The sequence below is a fragment of the Eptatretus burgeri genome, chromosome 10, assembly GCF_056783735.1.
Source record: "Eptatretus burgeri isolate ZD-2024b chromosome 10, Ebu_testis_v1, whole genome shotgun sequence".
NCBI lineage: Eukaryota > Metazoa > Chordata > Myxini > Myxiniformes > Myxinidae > Eptatretus > Eptatretus burgeri.
The window spans coordinates 11,516,015-11,538,256 of NC_140970.1; the positions used below are offsets into that span (position 1 = coordinate 11,516,015).

At 45.3% G+C, this 22,242-nt stretch overlaps 1 protein-coding gene across 13 annotated transcripts in view; it reads right to left on the bottom strand.

Annotated features, from left to right (window-relative positions):
* The window catches only part of LOC147017947 (PDZ and LIM domain protein 5-like), a 102,038-nt gene extending 80,723 nt beyond the window's left edge, over positions 1-21,315 (bottom strand). For 10 of the 13 annotated variants that reach the window (XM_085897079.1, XM_085897075.1, XM_085897065.1 and 7 more), the window contains exon 1: positions 21,153-21,315. The gene's annotated coding sequence lies outside the window, so the exon portion shown is untranslated. Of the gene's footprint in view, positions 1-4,197; positions 4,343-9,723; positions 9,878-20,926; positions 20,948-21,152 lie in introns of those variants that run through there. The other 3 variants (XM_085897062.1, XM_085897063.1, XM_085897060.1) reach the window with 3 other exon arrangements.
* Positions 21,316-22,242: the final 927 nt, after the last annotated feature.

Genomic DNA, 22,242 nt, shown 5'->3' on the forward strand with positions numbered 1-22,242 from the left:
TATTCGGGTTACATCGCAGTATGATATAACTCAAAACGGCGAATAAGTTTCGATTTTCCACAAATGTGCCGTGTCCATGCGTCGTCGGTGCTTGTATAGCAATACAAACCGAAATGGTTTCATGATACACCAGTGGCTGAAACACCCCAAGGTTACCAGAAAATGGACGAAGTTTGTCCAAAATACCCGAGTGTGGATCGGGCCGAGAAAATGTTCACCTTTGTGCTCAGAACATGTTCCAGAGCACTGTTATGAAACGACAGAGATGGCTAGATATTGCGGTTACCCACAACGATTGAGAGAGGATGAAGCGGAAGAAACGGCCGTCGCTCGAAACTGTAACACCATCTCTACCCAGCTGCCGGCACATGTACATGGACGATTTAAGCAGTGAATCAAACACCTGGTGCCATTGCCCAGCAGTTACAACAAGAGCACCAGAAAAGTAATTATCCATTATAAGCACAAATTTCTACAAATCGAATGAACCACCATCTATTTATAGTGGAAAGAAAGTATGTATGCATCATCATCTACTCCTCTGAAAGGATTTGACCGAGGGCGCTAAAACTTTCAGGGTCCCCCCCAAACCTCCCCCCTCCACCTCCATCATCGCCTCACAATCCCCAATCAAGTACTACCCCCACAATACCCACCACCATCTGACCCCCCCCCCCACTCACCACAACCATCACGCCAACAATACCCACAACCATCCCTCTCCAATATCCACCACCATCCCCACCCCTCCCTCCCCCCCCAACAATCATCACCTCAAAAATACCCACAATCATCCCACACCCTCCTACAATAATCACCCCAATAATACCATACACCCTCCCCCTCCTTCTCCTCCTCCTTCCTACCCCTCCACAATCACCCATCCACTGGGATGGGACATCGACACCTCACAGACATGACGGTGGGACACGGTACAGACAGAAATGGCGACTGGTAAAAGTATGAAACGGGACAATCCCGTAACATACAAAATATCTGACAATAACATACAGGTCAGCCTGTGATAGTGGGACAAAGCATTTGTCACCAATGTTGTCCACGTTGTCCGAGTCTGCCTGGGCGGTGTCCGTGCTGTCTCGCGATGACGGGTATTTCTGCTCGAGTAATATATAAACCGATTTATCAATCAACACAAAATCCCTCCCTTATAAACCGCTGATCGAACGGAGAAATTAATCAAACCTTACAGAACTGAAGTGATCATGTGACCAGCATTTCCATCTTCACGAACCTTCTTCCTGTGAATCGCTAGAACAAGGCTCAAAATGATTCGGCTCCACAATTCCCCTGAAAGTGTTCCCATCAATATTTTGTCTCCAATAGTTTCTCCAAAATCCCACTGATCACTTTCAACATTCTGAGAACCTTTAGAGTCATTAACGACGGTGGAATCGGTATCGGAATCCGAGCTCGACCTGCACCGTTTCTCGACGTGAGCCGCCATTTGGATGGTTCGGATCAATTGGGGAGGGGGGTGGGCTTCAAGGTGTGACATCGCTGGAGAAATCTAAAAGACAGTTTGTGATTAACAAAAAACAACAAAAAATTCCAAATTTTTTTCCCCTTCAAATTAAACCGTGATTAATGATTCTCAATGGTTTTCAGAAGAATAAAAAAAGAAATGCGCGTTTGGGTTCTCCTTCAAGATGAAATTAAATGAGAGAGATAGGGATAGAGAATGCTAAAGCCGCTTGAAAACACGCGTCCTCAAATGGTTGCTCACATGTCCTCAAGATATATTTGTTGAATGATGGAACAAGTGCAAACATGTGGCAGGGGTGTACCTTGAGAAATAGGTGAAAGGTGATCAACTTCCTGCGCTTTTTAATTCTGTTATATTAAAAGTCATCAACCGTGAACATTCGTATTTATCATACAGATGTAAATATGGAAGAATGTTTCACCGCCATAAACAACTTTCCTTGCCTCCGTTCACTTTCTAATATTGTTCATCTTGAAAGATTTTGGCTCATGGAAAAGCACGGAGATGGAAGATGGTGGGTCCAAACATCCTCACAGGGCTGGTGGGAAGCAAGCACAACTAGATCAAGCAATTGGATGGATAAGCGGGCAATGGAGAAGGGAAAAGAGCAAGTGACGAAGAGAGCGAGAGAGCGAGAGAGTCTGCAGGTACACGGAATGTCAAGGAACGAATGTGAGGATGGTTGATGTCAACAGAGAATATCATGCTTGGGGAAGAAAGATGACGGGATATGGTGGTGTACTGGAACCTCGAAGTCATGGAGGGAAGAGTGTGATGAAATGACAGAGTCGAGGCAAGAAGCAAGTCGAGAATTAGAAAAGTAAACGTGTAGTGACTGGAAGAATTAGAACTCCTTCAAAACCTCTTTCCCTTCCCTCCATTACATTCATCCTTCGTTCTCTTCCTTTTCTCAACTGTGACACCACCCTCAATCCCCATGCACATTAAAAAAAAATAAAAATAAAAATGGATGGCCGTAACATCAGTGTGTACTCTGTCTCTAATCACCAAACTCAACTTGCATCTCCCAAAGATTTGCTGCCTCGAACTTTTTCCACCCCTGTTCGTCATTTCAACGTGACTCTCCCCAACTCACGAGATGGTTTTGTCTATATTTGGCCATGGTGGGTGCTGCAGCACTGTGATTCAATGGCACAAGAAAGCCCACCCAGAAAGCTGGCCAGCCAGCAATGTTGATCAAAAAGATGGGAGCATCGTGCCCAGACACCGCTGATACTTATCCACCATGACCTTTTCACTTTTTAAACCGATGTTGATTCAATTATAGAATTTTGTTTGAAAGATCAGGTTAGACGACAATTCCTTATCCTTTGGATACACAGCTCGGTTTAACAATATCTTCATGGGGATCAAGGATCCAATGATTACAAACTCATCGTTTGATTCATAGTCTCATGGGATAGCCGAGAGGTATGTACACTCATCACCAAGCTGTCTCGCCTGGGTTTGAATCCCAACCCAGCTATAAACTGTCATCTGGTGTTTCACAGGCAGTGCGATTCAGCAATGTGTGTGCCGTCCCCCGGATGGACATTAAACTGGGCGTCCCGTCTGCCAGACTGTCGGCATTAGTTGATGGAAGTTAAAGATCCCATGGCAACCTTCGCGAATAGTTGGTGAGCTATCGCCGGTACCACGGCCAAAAAACGCCAAAATTCCTGCCCTAACCTCACGCGTTCCTCCTGTCCCAAGGGAACGAAGTGCAAAAGGGTCATTCCCCATGGGAGTCACTATTCCCCTTCGCTGGGCATGTGGATTACTAATAGCAGTAGTCGTAGTAATAGTGGTAGAAGATGATGTATCAATCAATTCATGAATGTAGGGCCATATTATCTTTGCTCTGGCTTCTGTGAAATATTTATGCTGAAGCGAGCAAGAGGTTAATGTTGTTACTCTAATATTCCAATATTAAAACCAATATCCTGCCGAAAAATACTGTTGACCACTTTACATTTCATTTATCTCCACCATCGTAGGTGAAGGAGGTTATGTTTTCACCCATTTCTGTCTGTCTGTTTGCTTGCTTGCTTGTTTGTGTGCAGGATATCTCAAAAAGTTGTGGACGGATCCAGATGAAATTTGGTGGACATGTTGGGTTTGTGACAAGGATGAACTGATGAGGTTTTGATGAAGATGCGGATCCGGATCTGATAAATTTTTAAAGTGATTCTTCACCATTGAGAGAAAGGGCCAAAAACGATATATAGCATGGTATTTCAAAAATGTATTGGGCCAGATATGTTCTCGTGGATCAGGCATTACTTGGCGGAGGTATGCGCTCTATCGAGTGCCCATCATGCTTTCCCAACGTCTCGGCATAACCACTTACAAATAAGCCTTTAATGCCATGAAGTCTGAAACGGTGAGACAGCCAGTGTAAATAGTGGCAAATCTTTAAACCGTAGGCATTCAAAACTATGTTGAATAGTCTTGCTGTGCTCATAAAATGTTATAACTGCAAAGTATGGTTTGAGGTCATTGTTTGTCCATAAAGAGAATGAGCTTGTGAACAATTTCTAAAGCAGATAGATTTGTCATGTGCTTATTGATTCATTGTGACATAAATGAGGGATCATCTCCCACAAAGAGTTCTGAAGTAGTTCGCAAAGACACGTCACATCTCAAGTCACCACAAGTGCATGAACAAATAAAAGTCACTCCTCCAAACTTACAAGCTCATCCTGGTGGACGCTTCTTCTCATGGCAAATGTCGAGTTTGGTTTGGCACTTGTGGTTCACTCGACACAACACTTACCGATGCACTGTGGGGCTTTGGATCGAAGAATAAGATTAGGTGCTGAGTTTGCCCAGTACTGAGCTATCATCCTCTGTTCGAATCCAAACATTATTTTTAGCAAGACTAATTCTGCCATGCTGTTTTACATATATGGTAAATCTCAATACACTGGTGGGGAGTGGGAGGAAGGGCTGAGGGTTATTCAAGGGGGTTCCGTGTATGCATGTGAGAGGAGACCTTTTTTTTTTTAATCATTTTGAGCACTCCTGGCCACTTTAAAGGTGATGCCGTTTCAAAACTTGGTAAAGGGTGATAACAAGCACAACGTCCACTTAACATTTTCTGCAGGACTTGCTGAAGCACACGGAAGCATAAAACATTTTGTCTAATGTACAGCCTTTCAGTGCAACGCTCAGCTCGCTGCAAGCATATGGTAGTCTATCAAGCACCATGGGGGCATGCAGACACTCTCAGAGATGAATGCACTTCACAGAGGTAGGTCAGTGATATCTTTAGCACATGTTTCAGTTGCTGAAGTATGGCACTTCCACTGGTCGCCCAGTCTGCAATTGGCCTTCCCCTTTCAGAGTATTCCATTTTGACAGTTCCATCTGTCTGGTGGGTTCCATTGGTCTTTTCTTTTGACGGCAACCATAACATCATGACAAAGGATCGGATCAGAAAAGCACATGCAAAGCTTTCAACCAAGTCACACAAGAATAAACAAGTAAGCCCCCAACACAAATGAGCACACACCAAAAAAAAAAAAAACAACAGCAATGGACATAGGATATGTTTAACAGAGTAGAACAGAGACCACAAGCCAACAATCATAAAAAAGGACCACCAGACCTGTAACTTATCTGGGCCGTGGCCGAATGTTGTAACCCAAATTTGGTATCATTCTGACTGGTGGGTCTGGAGAAGAAGATTTTTGAAGGAATTTACGCGACCGCCATTTTGACACACTTTCAGTCACGTGATCGGCAAATCCTCTGCAATTTAACATCCCTACCCTGGCCTAATGTTGTAACCCAAATTTGTTGGCATTCTGACTGGTGGGTCTGAAGAAGAAGAATTTTGAAGGAATTTACTAAGTCGGCCATTTTGACCTACCAAAAGTCACGTGACCAGAACAAGCTTTGCAATCACTGGCAGCAGTCAGGAGTAGAACCTTGTTGCCAAATTTCAGCCGGATCGGCCCAGCGGTTCGGATGGAGACGTCGAAATAGGAGACGGATGGACGGACAGACAGACACACGGTGCACGATGACAATACCTTATCTGGAATTCCAATTCCAGATAAGCTAAAAATGAAATCCAGGATCGGTTGATACTTTCCTTATCTTTGGGCAAAATCTATTGGAAAATGTATGAGATCGTTTTGCAGCACTGAAGAGGCATATATTGGGGATATAGTGATGCATGACCTGAGATTTTTCGATAAATTGCAATGCTCTCTCACAATTGGCTTTGCTAATTGCAACACAGGTGAATAGGTGAAATATATTATATATATATATATATATATATATATATATATATATATATATATATATATATATATATATATATATATATATATATATATATATTGCGGATTCGGGGTGGTGGGATTCTCACCCGACTCTTGGTGTCACCCTCAACACCGCAGTCTCCGGGGTTTATAACGCCGGCTGGCTCGGCACAGGCCTCGGGTCAAGCATCTTCAATCGCGATACCAACGTAATCCTTGCACCTTACCAGTTGGGGAACTAGAACCCCGGTTACAGACTGGTTTTGTCAGATGCCGAGCGTTATCTGCCAGTCTGTAACCATTTTGGTTTTACATGCCAAACGGATCGTTCCTCGACGCAACACAAATTAATCCATAGCGCCAACTTCATCCGAACCAACCAGATTTATTGGGGAACATCGGGGAACACGACACAAGCAAACCATTCACGACAAAGTATTTATGAACAATCTTTAACCCGTTCTTAACTAGGGAACTACGGATTACAAATTTCGAGGGGGTCGCTACCAAGATATGCCTTATACAACGTGCAGACAAGACAGACAGACAGCATGCATGCAGACAAGACAGAGTACTTGGTGATGTTTCATGGACGAGAGGAAAGTGTCAAAAAGCACGAATGTCGCTTGTAAAAAGCGGATGTCCAAGGATTCGAGCCCCCAGCTCGAACTCGAACACGCCACGTGGTGAGACGGCGCTCACCTTCCTTTTCCGCTCCGCACGCTCTGACCCCCCGTAAGGTCGACGACACAAGACCGTCAGGTCGACGATGGGCCTCAGCTGATCTCTCTCAAGGTCCAGCATACAAATCCAGGCCTGGCCTCTGCACCAGAAAAGGCCCAAATCGAGGTGCCGGGCTCCGGCAAGTGGATCGGCAAACGTGTCGAGCCGTGAGGTGAGTAAGGACCGTCAGAGGCTCCGTCGTTTCCTCTCTTGCCTTCCCGCCTCAAAGCCCGACTTCTCAACTCAGTCCTCTCAGTTTCTTTCTCTGCAGAATCACCTTTTCTTTCCTTTTCCACGCTCGCCTCTCAAAGCCGGCTGCCGTTTCTCTCATGGCAGAATCACCTCCTCATAAGAGTCGATCGCCGACTCGACGTGCAGGCCACCTCTCCCACTGCCTAAAAAGGCAGACTCGACGTGCAGGCCATCTCTCCCACTGCCTAAAAAGGCAGACTCGACGTGCAGGCCACCTCTCCCACTGCCCAAAAAGGCAGACTTGACGTGCAGGCAGCCTCTCTTTCTGCTAAAAATGCAGACTCGATGCGCTCAGGTTCAGCGTCTCTCCCGGCAGATCGAACACTGTCCCTCCTTCGTTCGCTCGCCTCGGAAAACCGACTGTTTTCACAAACTGAACCCTTTTTTACCAGGTCTTCGTTTGCTCGCTCGAAGCCACTCGCTCCTCCCCCTTTTCAAAGCCGACAAACTCCTTCCCTCAGTTTCACTTCCTCTTTTTGGCCACACCTTCTCAGCCGACTGGGCAGGGCCTCATCCAGGATGGGGAAGGAGCTCACGATCGACCACCACCGCACAAACAATAAACAGCCTCTTATACCTCCCGACACACATGTAACGTCCATTTTACCAAACAACCTAGCTAAACATGCATTTAATGGGGGATCTGAGCTAATCCTATATTTCGTAGCCTAATAAGGGCCATTTCCGAAACAACATATATATATATATATATATATATATATATATATATATATATATATATATATATATATATATATATATTGTTGCGGGCTGGGGGGTTGGGTGAGAAGACCACGAGGTGGGGGAAACTATGTCGATTCCCACCAGACTCCCCGGGATTGTAGGCCGTCCGTGACGTGGTGGGTCGCTTAACCGATCGTGGAAGCCAATAACTCAACCGCGTGACCTGGGGTCCTCCCGTCTATCGGTTAATCGGGTTACCTAATTAAGCATGTGATTTAATTACCGGGGAACCATGCCCTCGGTACGCCTTGTCCGAACCGGATCACTCTACCGGATCGGATCACTTTTCCGGATCGGATGCAGCCGAGCGACACCGCCAAGGACGTACCAGCTAAAAGGAACGGATCGTTGGGAATAAAGTCCCGGCTTGAGTATGATTTGGACCATGCTGGACCAATGTGAGAAAAGACAAAAACGAGCAGGGAACATTCCTAATGATAATTATTTATTAACAAGCAAGCGAGGAAAGGTATGTGGCAGAGTGAAGATTTATTGGGGTAGGTTGTGCAGAGATAGGTGAGAGAGGTGTGGTGCAACAATAATACAAGCAACTTACGAAAGCAGACAAAGAGCAGACTTGATGTGAAATTAATAACAATAATGATCTTCTATAGATTTACTTAACAGACAGGCACCAGCACACTCAGAAAAAGAAACCCCGATGAGAAGGGGCTTTTGCAACCTGGGAGGGGGAGGGAGTTGAGGTTATGCTCTCGGTACCTGGGCGCCCGATGACACGACGCGCCACCAATACGTTTCGGGGGGCATGCTCCGTGGTGCGGTACCCGACAGTAGTTGCGGTGTCTCTGGCCCCAGCCGCACGAGTGTAGACTGTGCTCGTGAAGGAGGAGCTTGAGTGGAGAAGGGCGGAGTCCAGAGTGCGAGGGTGGAGTAGTGGGCGGGACCAGGTAGGCGGGTGGGGTCGACGTTGAGGCGTGGGCAGAGATGAGGAGGCGCAGTCGACGTGGCGAGGCATGGGCGGAGACGAGAAGCAGTAGGCGAGAACAGGAACACACCGCGTGAAAAACACACACACGAGACTGAGGAACTTCTCAGTCTTTTATAGGGCCTGAAGCTCGGGGGGAGGGGCCATGCCAAATTCAACGTATCGGGCACTTCGATTGGCCCTGACCCGTCATGTGGCTCACCAGCTTGGGCCGGAAAACCGCCTCACTTCGTTTCCGGCAAGGCCATTCCAAACAGCGGGAATATTGTGCTCCGATTCCACAAGATGACATGAATTGCCCACACCGAAATTGGCACGCCAATCACAAGTAAATCTTCATCGGGTCTGGACCCCTTGTCCTCGGGTGAACCGACCATGGACCCGCGGTCTTCCGGAGAACCTCCTGGACCGACCACGCATCCTCCATCGGAGCCGCTCGCGGATCCCGGGGTGTTCGTTCTGAGATCTCGGGTCATCGTGGACCGCACGTCGTGTCAGGTGAAGGAAGGTACGCTGTGGTAAATGAGATGAGGGGCAAGCAGGGCAGAGGGTACCATGGATCGTCTTGCTGTGAAAAACACCATATTTGTTTGCATGCCTTTCCAATGCAATCGGCAATTCTCCCCAACTTATTGGAAGCTCAAATCGACAGTCCAGCACCTCGTGCACGTCACTCGCCGCACATGCCGGGTTTCAGGCTCGCCCGGGAACGAGACTCCGGATACAGCGGATCCTTCGAAAGCGCACATGACTCGCCGCACATGCATACATATATACATACATGCCTGGTGTTGGCTCAGTGGTGAGGGTGGCGGCTTGGGATCCAACGGTCCTGGGTTCAAGCCTTGTTGCCCGCTGAATTACTTCACCAGGGGGCTCACTCAGCCTGCTATCCTTCCAAGGTCGGCAAAATGAGAACCAGCTTGCTGGGGATGATCGAGTCATTCGAGTATCCTGCGTCGGAGTGGTGATCCGTCCAGGATTGTGCCCAATAGCCAAGGAAACTGCTTAGGCAGCACTGACACTCTGTCCAGAGTATGGTTCCAATGGATGGATGGATGGATATATGTATGTGTATAAATCTCAGAAAGGAGAAGTGCAGCATCGACCAGCAAGTTGTTTAATCATGCAATCAAAGGTAGACAATAATCACACCATCATCCACACGGATGCAACAACCACCATGATAATTTACAATTGCATCCTGCGATTGTTGTGCATATGTCATAAGCAACGAAAACTGCCAGAAAGCACTGATAGGTAAGGTATTTAACACTCACATTTCATGCAGCTGAAGTTTCATAAATCAACTTGACGTCGCACGCTCGCACGCACGCACGCACTTGCGGTTTTTATGGTGTTCAGAGGCGTTTACAAGGAGCTCAGAAATGACTCACTCGTTCAGAAAGCATGGAAGCTGGAAATCCCTCAAGCCTGGAAGTAATGAAAAGGTGATGACAACCCATAAGCATCACAGGTGTATGGATATCCGGATGACCACCTGTTGTGTTGCACCGTTAGTTTTGATCGAAATTTTGCTGGACTTGAGTTTCGTTAAAGCCAAATTGATCATCAACCCATTCTGTATGGTGGAACAATGAAAAACTAGCACCACAAATTCTCTCGTAAGGTTCGCACAGGTTTGTGCTATGTGAGCAACATAAGGGCCATGACATCAATCTTTAATTGTCAATGCGGTTACTTTTCAAACATCATCACATGCGCATCTCGCCTTACATCGTGTGGTGACTGCATCAATCTTGGCTGAGCCCCCTCCATCCCGCTCTCCCCATAAAAAACAAAACCAAGCTTCAAAGAGACATTACTCATGTCTGCAGCATGCCAATAAGTTCCATATACTTGTATAATGTTCAAAGAAGGAAGTTAGTGTCTCAAAAGAAAAATATTCAATGAAACCTAACGCGCTGCCATTATCTGCTCTTCTTCAGCGATGCAGCCACAACTGAAACACCACTTCCTGGTTCACTAAAAAAAATATTTGATAAAGCATCATTTAACCGAGAGACGAGTGGCAGCACCATTCGTTTTTTGGGTTGTTTTGCATTCATTGTCGAGGCTCATATGAGAGCGAACAAACAACGCACAACAAGGGGGGCATGAGACAAGAGGGGTGGGAGTGGGAAGGACTAAATAGTGGGGAACAGAGACATTCGGAGATCTGTAGAAGGGAGAGGGATGGGGCGGGGAACATGGGGAATAGAAGATGGACATTACAGGGACTTTCAGGAAGGAAAGCAGGGAATTTGAAGGAGGTAGGTTTGCGGTGCATTAACGGGAAAAGAAAAGATTGAGGATTTGGATGGGGGAAGTTAAGAGGTGGTGGTGAACAGTTGTTTTAAAGACCTGGAGGAAAGAATGGGATTGAAGAGAATGTGGGAGGTTATTCCCAAGGCGGTGAAAAAGAGGAATGAAAGAGTGAAGGTGAGCAGTGATTCGTGATTTTGGTAGTTTTACCAGAAGGGGTTGCTGCTGGCGGACCTTGAGCACCCTGCAGAAATACAGGGGGGACATATCGCAGACAGAGCAGGGGGGCGAGACCGGAGAGGAGACGGTAGAAGGCGGTGAAAATGAGAGGCCCAAAGACCCAGCCTCATCGCGGGAGATACCAATGATCCAAATGCCTTGGTTTCCACAGCATGAAGCCAGGAAAGGAGAGAGGCAGGAGCACCAGCCCAGAAGGGAGTGCAGTACTCCATCAGGCTGCGGACAAAAGCTTTGTATGTGGTCAGGAGCTCAGGTGGGCCAAGGAAGGACTTTGTACAACGGAGGATTCCCAGTCAGCGACTGGCTTTGGAGGCCAGGTTGGAAATGTGGCTTTACCAGGAAAGATCATGGCAGATAGTGAGACACAGAAGCTTGAATGAAAGGACATCTTAAAGAGGATTTTTGAGAAAGTGGAAGGGGGGGGGGATTTTCCAAATGGTCCTTTCAGAGAGACATTGTGAGAGTGTGAGATTTGTCCGGATTGAAAGACATGTTCCACATGTTGGACCAGTTTGTGATTTTATCCAGATCTGTAGAGAGCGAAGAAGGTGCTGCTGGTCGGTCTGAGGGATGACAGATGGTACGGCAGAGGGTGGAGTCATCAGCAAAGAAAGAGAGGATTTTCCAGAGAGTCGGAGAGATCATTGATGAAAACCAGAAAAAGAACAGGCCCACAACGCTGCCTTGAGGAACTCCAGCCTGGACAGGAAGAGGGGATGAAAGAACTCCATTTAGGGCCACATGTTTGCTGTGACAGGAGAGGAAGTCTGCAAGCCATGAGTGGAGATGGCCTTGGATACCATCGGAAGAGAGTTTGGTGTGCAGGGCAGGGTGCCAGGCCACGTCAAAAGCACGTGATATGTCTTGGGATATGGCTCTGATTTAATGTCCAGCATTGAGGACCTCCATCCATTGTTGGGAGAGCAGAAGCAGCATATCCAAGGTAGAGTGACCTGGTCTGAAAACAAACTGAGGATCAGAAATCAAGCCATTGGAGAAGAGGAAGAATTTAATGTCTGAAGTGATGATGGATTCCATAACCTTGCTGATGATTGGGAGAAGGCCGATTGGTCTGGAGTTGCAGGGATCTGTTTTTGCATCGTTTTTATGCAGGGCAGTAATGTTTGCTGATTTCCAAGCAGATGGCAGATGACCTTGAGAAAATGAGAGGGTGAATAGAACAGAGAGAGGGTGAGCAAAAGCAGAGGAGCAGGTTTTTAGGACACGTGGGCTGATGCCGTCTGGAACGGTTGCATAATCTGAGTCGAGGTTTAACAGCAAGCTTTCCACCTTGAACGGAGAAAAGAACACAGAGTCCAGGGACAGTTGGGTGCAACTGGGTAAGGTGGGTGCAGAAAGCGATGGGTTTTGGACACAAGATTTAGATGCAAACACAGAGTTTAGGCATTCAGCCTTTTCACGTGCAGTGTCAGCAGTGCGGTCATTTGAGGTAAGGGAGGGGATGGAGGGGGAACATACATCAGAAACAGATTTGATTCGACACCATGAGGATATGGAGGAGGGAGAGAGGTTTGAGAGTTCAGACTTGAGATTAGAAAGATGTTGTTTTCTGCCTCTCTTGAGGGTAGACACATCGTCCAGGAGCCCAGAAAGTTTATTCAAATGTAAAGTGCCAGAACGTTTGACCTCATGAGCTGATGGGGTCATCCACCGACATCACAAAAATGCATGCTGCCGGGTCTGACCAGTGGCTTTCCCCCCAAAATCACTCAATTAGTGACGCCATTACCGAAAAACCTAATTTCCTCAATATCTCGCAAACTATGCATGATAATATCACGAATAAGGAGTCCATACGTCTATGTTTTCATGGTCAATCATTACCCTGATGCTATTCATATTGCTAGAAATTGTATAGCTTACCACGTAAATGCATGGTTGATCCACTAAATTAGCGACGCCATTACCAAAACCTCACTATCTGAAAAACGGTGCGTGATAATATCACAAATAAGGTGCCTATACCGATATTTTTATGGTCAATCATTACCCTGACACCTGTGTTATTACGGGAAATGTGTAGTTTACCATGTAAATGTGTAGCCCACCCACTCATGAAGCGACGCCATTACCGAACAACGATATATGGAAAACTTGCAAATGTGAAGTTCACATAATTAACTTGATGTCCTCTTGGCATTACAAGTCTTCTCTATCACTTTCGTCACTCTCATCACTGTCCCCACTCCAAGCATTATCTGACTCTTCCTCATCTACTGAATTATCTTCCACGCCATCCCCATCATCCTCATGTGGGCCTGTGAGGGACTCTGGAACTGAACTTCCTGGATACCAGTGTGGTTCAAAGCAGTTTTGAGACAACTTCCATCCATAGTCTGTCGGACTCACCCCACCAGTTGGATCTGTCTGATCAGCTCTCTTCCAGATTCTTCCCACATCGTGCACCCTTTTCATATGATTACCAAGTGTCTTGGTGCACGGGGGAAGAGAGGCACAGTTTATCTTCTTTATTCTGGCAAGGGGCTCCTTTTCGTCACCACCACCCATTCACATGAACGCCTTGTATCTGGCTTCATTAATGTCAGAGGCTTTGAAGCCATACAGCACACAGACAAAGGATGTAACAGCTTGGACGTCTCCCTCCTCAGCTGTTTGAGATCGCAATGCCATCACATGAGCTGCATCTGACTCCATCCACTGGAAGGGCTTCACTTTGGCCTTTCTGTAGAAACATGATGTGAAATCACACCCAGTCAAGGCATGAAGGCCGATTAGTGCTTCAGTGATACCAGTCTGTTTCTTCTCAAGAATGTCAGCTAGTTTAGTGACATCAATGTATTTTCGGTGGTTGCCAGATCCATAGTCCATGATGATGTTGATCCCTTCCGACCTTCCAGGAAAGCCCAAGCAGAATGATGAAGACGTCCGTATCAGTGGACCTTACGAGAATGTTACCAGTGGAAATGTTGTTTGCGTGAAAGGCAATGAGTGTGTCAGCTTCTTCATGTCGACATTGGAGGTGATTCGGTTCCTCAATTTGCAGCACATCATCCTCGTTGTTCTTCATCTCCATACACACACCACCGTGTGAAAGTGTTTTTCTTCCAAGAATTGAACCATATTGGAGTTTCTGCCATTCCTCCATTACAAACCGGGCAAACTCTTCCTTGAATGATCCACTTTTGAGTAACTCTGTGCCACTCTGTCGCTGAGCCTGGTCAGGTCCAGTAATGATGAATGATTGAGGAGTAGTTGAACGACGCAGGTTTCGCTCAGGATCTTTGATTGATGATGACTGGTACTTGTCGAGCACGAAATGGATTTGCTCCCCACGATACAAACATACTTATGCCAAAAGATCCTTTGCCATGGTTGCATATGTGGACTTGCTGTGCTGCAGCACGGTTTCATGGAGGATAATACCGCCATCAATCACTGCGGCTGTTATTGGGGGAAGACTGTTGTTATCGAGAAACACTTCCTGTCTGCTTTCAAGTTTCTTTGTGAGAGATGTCTTGTCCGTCTTCAGGGCACGTTTCTTTCTCCTCTTTCTTTGCAAATTATACAAACGGGGGCGTCATTTGCCATAATCTGTAAATAACAAAAAGGGACAGAGACCAATGCATTATTTGCCACATTGTAACAAAAGACAGAGATGGTACGACTCCAGAAGGCAACTTTCAGGGTGAACTCAACATTTTCAAGCACTAGAGTTGGCATTGTAATATTTCACCATAAAAACATGTGTATAGACAACATATTTGTAATATTATCATGCAGTGTTTTTCAGATATTCATGAAAATGTGTTTTTCCGCAATGGCGTTGCTAACTGAATGGGTGAACTAAACGTTTACACAGTAAACTATACATTTTCTAGCAATAATGCGGGTGTGAGTGTAGTGATTGACCATGAAAACATAGGTGTAGACACCTTATTCGTTATATTATCATGCATATTTTTCCAGATATTGAGCAAAATAGGTTTATTGGTAATGGCATAACTAATTGAGTGATTTCTTGGGGAAAGCCACGGGTCAGACCCGGCAGCAGTGCATTTTTGTGATGTTGGTGGATGACCCCATCAGCCCATGAGGTCACACTTTCCGGCGATTTTCACTTGAATAAACCTTCTGGGCTCCTGGACTAACTCACTTGTTCCAAGCTTTGTGGAAGGAACTGAGATTACCCTCAGTTGGGTTCAAAAATTTGCACCCTCAGTCGGTTTGTTGTTATATTTGTACAAAGAATTCTCACATTGAAAATACAAGGTTTGCATCTCAAGATAATCAGAAAATGTCTTCCTTTGTTTTATCACTATTCCTTTTCTCTTGGACATGACGGTTTAATTTTCAGTCATCTTCAACAAAACATCGACTAATATAACTTATATTATTTTGATGGCCTCAATTATTCCCACCTTCTTGTTGGGTTCGCCGTATAAAGTTTTGTCTCAAGCCTGACCATGCCCGGCGCATGACTGGAGGTATCAGGAATTTGTAATTTGCTTCGGGTGCCGGCGATAACTTGCCTCTCTTTGGGAAAGACACCGTGGGATCTTTAATGTCCACCAACAATCAGTGCTGACAGATGGATCCTCCGGCTTAACGTTCTTCTGATGGAAGGCGCACACACTGGCCGATATATTGCCCTGCGTATCAAACACCAGGCTGTCAACTTTTATCGCCAAGTCTTGATTCAAACCCAGGCTGGAGAGATTATAAATAGGAGAGTGAAAATTATACATAGTGATTAATTAACTATCGTGATTCTTGGAGTAAAATACAGATCTATTGTTTCCACCCTTTACAGAAAATCATTTTGAGAGCTCCTCATACACTGATGAGTATTCTTGATGTGCACTACATCTTCGCAAAGACATCACATGCCGCCTATGCCATCAGATGAATGCATCGTACATAGTTCAGCAATGTCAGTTTTGAGCTTTGGCCTCCCTTTTGGGATGCAAAGTTCTTGGTTTTTACCCTTGAACCAGTTACAGCATCGAAAATGTCCCAGCCATCGCACAGAGACGAGGTCTCGAGAATTATCAAACCATAAGTTAACGTTTGTGTCAGAAGGAGTGATTGCAAGTTCCTTCGGTTTGATTAAAGAAAACTTTGCATTGTATATCAGTTGCATTTGCAGCAATTTTGACAAATACATGGTGAATTGCAATTATAAACATGTCAAACGAGGCAGATTGATTGCATGCTCTTTATGCTCCTCCAGCCACAAGCTGTAAACAGTGGCTCTGATGTGGAAAAATAAATAAAGGATGCGAGTCACAAATAATATTCATGAGATTTTTAGTGGGAACATTCTGAAGCACACGGTGAGGGAGTTCTTGTTCCATCTTGGATTTCATTCGACCATTGCGTGCAACATGGATGACAGCATTTGACAGGAAAGGAAAATGATGAACTGGGAGACTAACCAAATATATTTAGCCAGTTTGACAAAGTAATGGATATCAAGGCAATTGTTTATTTTTTTTTTCAAAGAGATGAAAATTTCTTGTCTGTGCCATTAAAACACATTTATTTTGGAAAACTCTTCCGTTACATGATATTAATCGTGGCTGACACCATGTTAATGCAAGAGCAGATGCGACTTCAAGAAGGCTGTACAACTTAGTTGGAACCCCTTCCGAATGAAGTGGCCATTTCAACAAAGCGGTGGAATATACTGGTGCACGCACATTGTGGACGCATTCCACGTGTAACTGAGTTATGCAACAATCATGAACATGCTTCAGGTCATGAAACTGTGCACGGCATCCTATTCTGTATGTATGTATGAATGAATGAATGTATGGGCATCTGAAAAACAGAGAAGAAAACACGGCTGGGCCAATCTCCACCAAATTTTGCATACGTGATAGTAGTACCCAGGGTCAAGTCATGGGCACAACCCCTCCCCCCCTCCCACCTCGCAAGGGGTGGGGGAGACGACTTGCCAATGCTCCCAAAGGGAGCGAGTGTTTCGAGTTTATCTAAATACAAAAAAGCAAAACTCGGTGTCTTTGCAAAGCTTTGCTCATTTGACACCTTGTAACCAACAATTAAAACTTTTGATTTTGAATTAGAAAAATTTGATGAATTTTTATGTTTTTACCTTCACGTTCCTCACGTGATGATCTATGTGTGTACACATTTTCAAGTTCATCGGACCATTGACGGCCAGACCCAGTCAGGGAAGGCTCAAAATCACCCAGTTCAGTTAGGGTAAAAGATCTTTAACCCACAAGGAGTCATTTCCACAAGTGTATGTATTTTTTTATTTTTTTTTACGTTTGTGAGGGAAGGGGGGATAGGTATTCCCAAAGAGCAGATGTGAATGTATAGAGTAGTATGGTCCATGTACGAGTAGTAAGCCATCTCGATGTACAAGTAGGGAAATGTTATCTTAATAATTAGTTAGGAATTATGATGAAGGAAATTGTGCATATAACCTCGATGTCAACCTCTATCGGGGGCACCGGGAGACTTGGCAAAAGACCCTTGGGGGGGAGCATTGCCGAGGGAGTTGTGGAGAGGGAAGAGCCAAATCTGGCAGTTGGAGACGACGAAGGAGACTGTCGAGGTGTGGAGAGAAAGAGTTGTGAGGGAAAGGTTCTGAGGAGAACAAATTGTGTGAGAGTGTTAAGGAGGTTGTCCTGCCTGCCAGTTTTCATCACCCCGCTGCTTCGTCTCATAATTGTCACCCTGCCCATCATCTCATCATCCCTCACAATCATCTGCTCACCTCGACGTCGTCATCCTCGTCCCTCTTCATCGCCTGCTCATTCCCGTTGCCGCCAGAGCTGAGTCCCCGGTTTTATCCCCTTTTCGTCAGTGACCGAGTCTGGTGTGTGGAGACATCATTTTTTTTCTCATTCTACATAATCATTTATCGATTTTGTGTCCCCATTTGTTCCCCAGCTCAACCCGCCGTTGTATCCCTCCACGATTACATCATCCTGAGTTAATGGTTGTGGGTACAGGAAATAAACCCATTTGTTTTAAAAGCTGGAAGGTTTCTCATGTCTCTCCTCACGACGGGCACACATGTTGTCCGCCACAATTCGGAACATCGTTTGAAGGAGTAAACCCCACTAGTTCATCTCATCCACCCAGCATCGGTGTTAACTGAGCTGGATATATATATATATATATATATATATATATATATATATATATATATATATATATATATATATATATATATATATATATATATATATATATATATATATATATATATATATATATATATATATATATACTCGCGATACCCGTGCACATGCACGGGATAGCAGTAAAACATAGCTGGTAGCAGACGACAGACCATACACGGGGAATGACAAAAATACACATTGTGCAAAATGCAAGTGGTACTATGGAACGCCAAGACTTCCCAAACATTGTCGGCATGTCCGCTAAGTGCCACAGCAGTTTCATAGGGATCGTGTGACGGCGCGCCGAGTTTTTAGTGTGCAAGCTTGGTATTATATATATATATATATATATATATATATATATATATGTATGTATATATATATATATATATATATATATATATATATATATATATATATATATATATGTATATATATATATATATATATATGTGTATATATATATATATATATATATATATATATATATATATATATATATATATATATATATATATATATATATATATATATATATATATATATATATATATATATATATATATATATATATATATATATATATGTGTATATATATATATATGTGTATATATATATATATATATATATATATATATATATATATATATATATATATATATATATATATATATATATATATTTGCGGATCCGGGGTGGCGGGATTCTCACCCGACTCTTGGTGCCACCCTCACCACCGCCGTCTCCGGGGTTTTAACGCCGACTGGCTCGGCACAGGCCTCGGGTCACGCGTCTTCAATCACGATACCAACGTAATCCTTGCACCTTACCAGTTGGGGAAATAGAACCCCGGTTACAGACTGGTTTTGTCAGATGCCGAGCGTTTTCTGCCAGTCTGTAACCATTTTGGTTTTATATACCAATCGAACGGATCGATCCTCGACGCAACACAAATTAATCCATAGCACCAACTTCATCCGAATTAACCAGATTTATTGGGGAACAACGGGGAACACGACACAAGCAAAACATTCACGACAATGTTTTTTATTAACAATCTTTAACCCGTTCTTAACTAGGGAACTACGGATTACAGGTTTCGAGGGGGTCCCAACCAAGATGTGTCTTAAACAACGTGCAGACAAGACAGACAGACAGCATGCATGCAGACAAGACAGAGTACTTGGTGATGTTTCATGGACGAGAGGAAAGTGTCAAAAGCACGAATGTCGCTCGTAACAAGCGGATGTCCACGGATTCGAGCCCCAAGCTCGAGCACGCCGCGTGGCAAGATGGCGGCGCCGTGCTCTTTCTTCTCAAGGCACTGCGTGCGCACGCCCTCCTCAGCACGTTCTGGCCCCGCGCAATGTCGACGGCACAAGACCTTTAGATCGACGATGGGTTTCAGCTGATTTCTCTCAAGGTCCAGCATACAAATCCAGGCCTGGCCTGTTCACCAGAGAAGGCCAGCTCAAGGTGCCGGGCTCCGCAGGCGGATCGACAAACGTGTCGAGCCGTGAGGTGAGTAAGGACGGAGGCTCCGCGGCCAGACGCAGGTTGAACCTGCCGATCACCTCCTCACAAGAGTCGATCGCCCACTCGACGTGCAGGCCGCCTCTCCCACTGCCAAAAATGGCCGAAATCGGCACGCTCAGGTTCAGCTTCTCTCCCGGCAGATTCAACACTGTCCCTCCTTCGTTCGCTCGCTTCCCTCTCAAAGCCAACTGCCGTTTCTCTCACGGCAGAATCACCTCCGTTCTCTCAGTTTCTTATCACTTTTTCCTTTCCTTCTCGCCTCGAAACCGACTGTTTCCCAAAAACTGAACCATTTCACGAGGTCTTCGTTCGCTCGCTTCCGAGCCACTGGCTCCTCCCCCTTTACGAAGCCGACAAACTCCTCCCCTTGGCTCCACCTCCCTCTCCAGGCCACTCCCCCTCAGCCGACTGGGCGGGGCCTATCGTCCGGAGAGGGGAGGAAGAAGAAGCCCTCGACACACCACCACTGTACGAACAATAAACATGCAAGCTACACCTCCCGACACACATGTAACGTCCATTCTCCCGAACAACCTAGCTAAACATGCATTTAATGGGGGATCTGAGCTCATCCTATATTTAGTAGCCTGCGAAGGGCCATTTCCGTGACTATATATATATATATATATATATATATATATATATATATATATATATATATATATATATATATATATATACATACTTTCACACCATCCACAGACTCCATGTCGCCATGATAACCCTTAGAGGGAGACCATTCCATGCATTCACCACACCACTCTCCTTCTCTTCACGATTGACATTGTGTTCTCTTGCCTCGTCCTGTCAGTGCCCATTCTGGTAAAACATTATTCTGTGCTTGTTTTGTGTCATGTCCTTCATGAGGTTAAACATCTCCACAAGATCCCTTCACATTCCTCGTCTCTTTCAGATGCTCCTTGTGTGGCCCATTCGTCTTGCTCGGTCTTGGGTCACTCTCGTTGCTCTGAGCTGAAGCCTGTCCCTCTCTCTGGCAACTATCTTCTTCTTCTTCTTCTTCAGAAGTGTTTCTGCATATGTGCACACGTTTTCAGGGTAATTTTTAAGCGGTGTATATGTCAATGTTAGCTAGTTGCCTGGCTCTTCAAAATTGCCGATGATAGAAAAAAAGCGAATATGCTTGTGACGTCGTAAAGGAGTGAATCAACCTTAACTTTTGGACACTTTATCAAATCAGACGCACGACATATTTATTAATTTTAACTAACGTTATTACTTCACACAAACATGGCAACGAGAACAGAACGAAATCTCACGATAATCACTAAAAAGTTTCCACAACCGATGGAATCCCCGTCGCTTGGAACCCGCCGATAGGTGTGGTCCGGCCGCGATTCCTCCACAATTCGGGACTTGTAGGCCGCAGGGATCGACGAGAGACCGCTCGCTGGAAGTGGGAATCGATTTATAAAGTTCGAGTTCACAGAAGTACCGGCGAGAGCAGCTCCCGGCATTGAAAACACCTCGACTTGCCAAACAAACGCGTTCCCAGGTGCGGACTCGCTCACCTGGCTCGACGTCCGCAGCACGAGCACTCCGTCAGCGCTGCCGCCCGCGACGCTCCAGCCACGGGAAAAGCGGAGCCGAGCTGAGCCTCCCCCTTGAGAACCACCCTTCGTGCTCACCCTCTGGACTCGTCGGTGGGAGTGCTTGGTGATGCCGAGCGCCCTCTTGCTGAGTTTCGAGGAACACCACTCTCGATTCACCTGGTCACCTGGGTCTCGATACACTCACCGAGTGAGCTGAAACATTCGGGTCGATGGATTCGAGATGACCTCGTCTCCACCTGACCGGACGCGTGCGGTCTCCTCGAGCTGGAAAACCGGCCAACGCAACACCGTAAACCCAACAGGTGTGCCAGAGGACCGAGCCGAACCCATCGGTTGGAAGTTTGTAAAAGCCGTTCACCTGTGACCTGCCCATCGATGGACGTCATTCAAAATGGATTGCACTTCTGACCCCGCTCGGACCAAACGGATGGATCTTAATACCGAATTGAAATGATTCCTCAAGAACAGCAAGGAGAGGCAAAAAAAACAAAACAAAACGTGTCTCTCATACCGAAAACAAGCTCGAATGAGCTAAGATCCTCGTCCTCTTAATGATGACGTCATAAAGACTAATATGACGTCATTGTGATGAATCAGGTTTGCGATAAATTATCTGTGCTATTGCCCGGTTTGATTCCCGCAAACAAAATATCAAACGGCTTGCCGAGTTTCGGAGATAATGGTATCGGCGATTTCCATTAGCGACGATATTATGACGTCGACTTTTTTTTTCTAGGAAGAATTTCCAAAATCGGAGATGGTAACTGCCTGCGTGTGGGCTTTCTGCATATACATGGCAAGTTCCACGAAGATCCGATGAAAACTCTGGGTTGTGAAACAAGAAGTCAAAAAATAGGAATGACGTCATAAAAATTGATATGACGTCATAGTGATGTATCATGTGTGCGGTAATTAATCTCTGCTAATGCCCTGTTCGATTCCAGCAAACAGAATTCAAAAAGCTTGCCGAGTTTCGGAGATAAGTTTTTAGGCAATTTCCATTAGCGGAGATATTTTGACGTCATAACTTTTTTTCTCGGAGGAATTT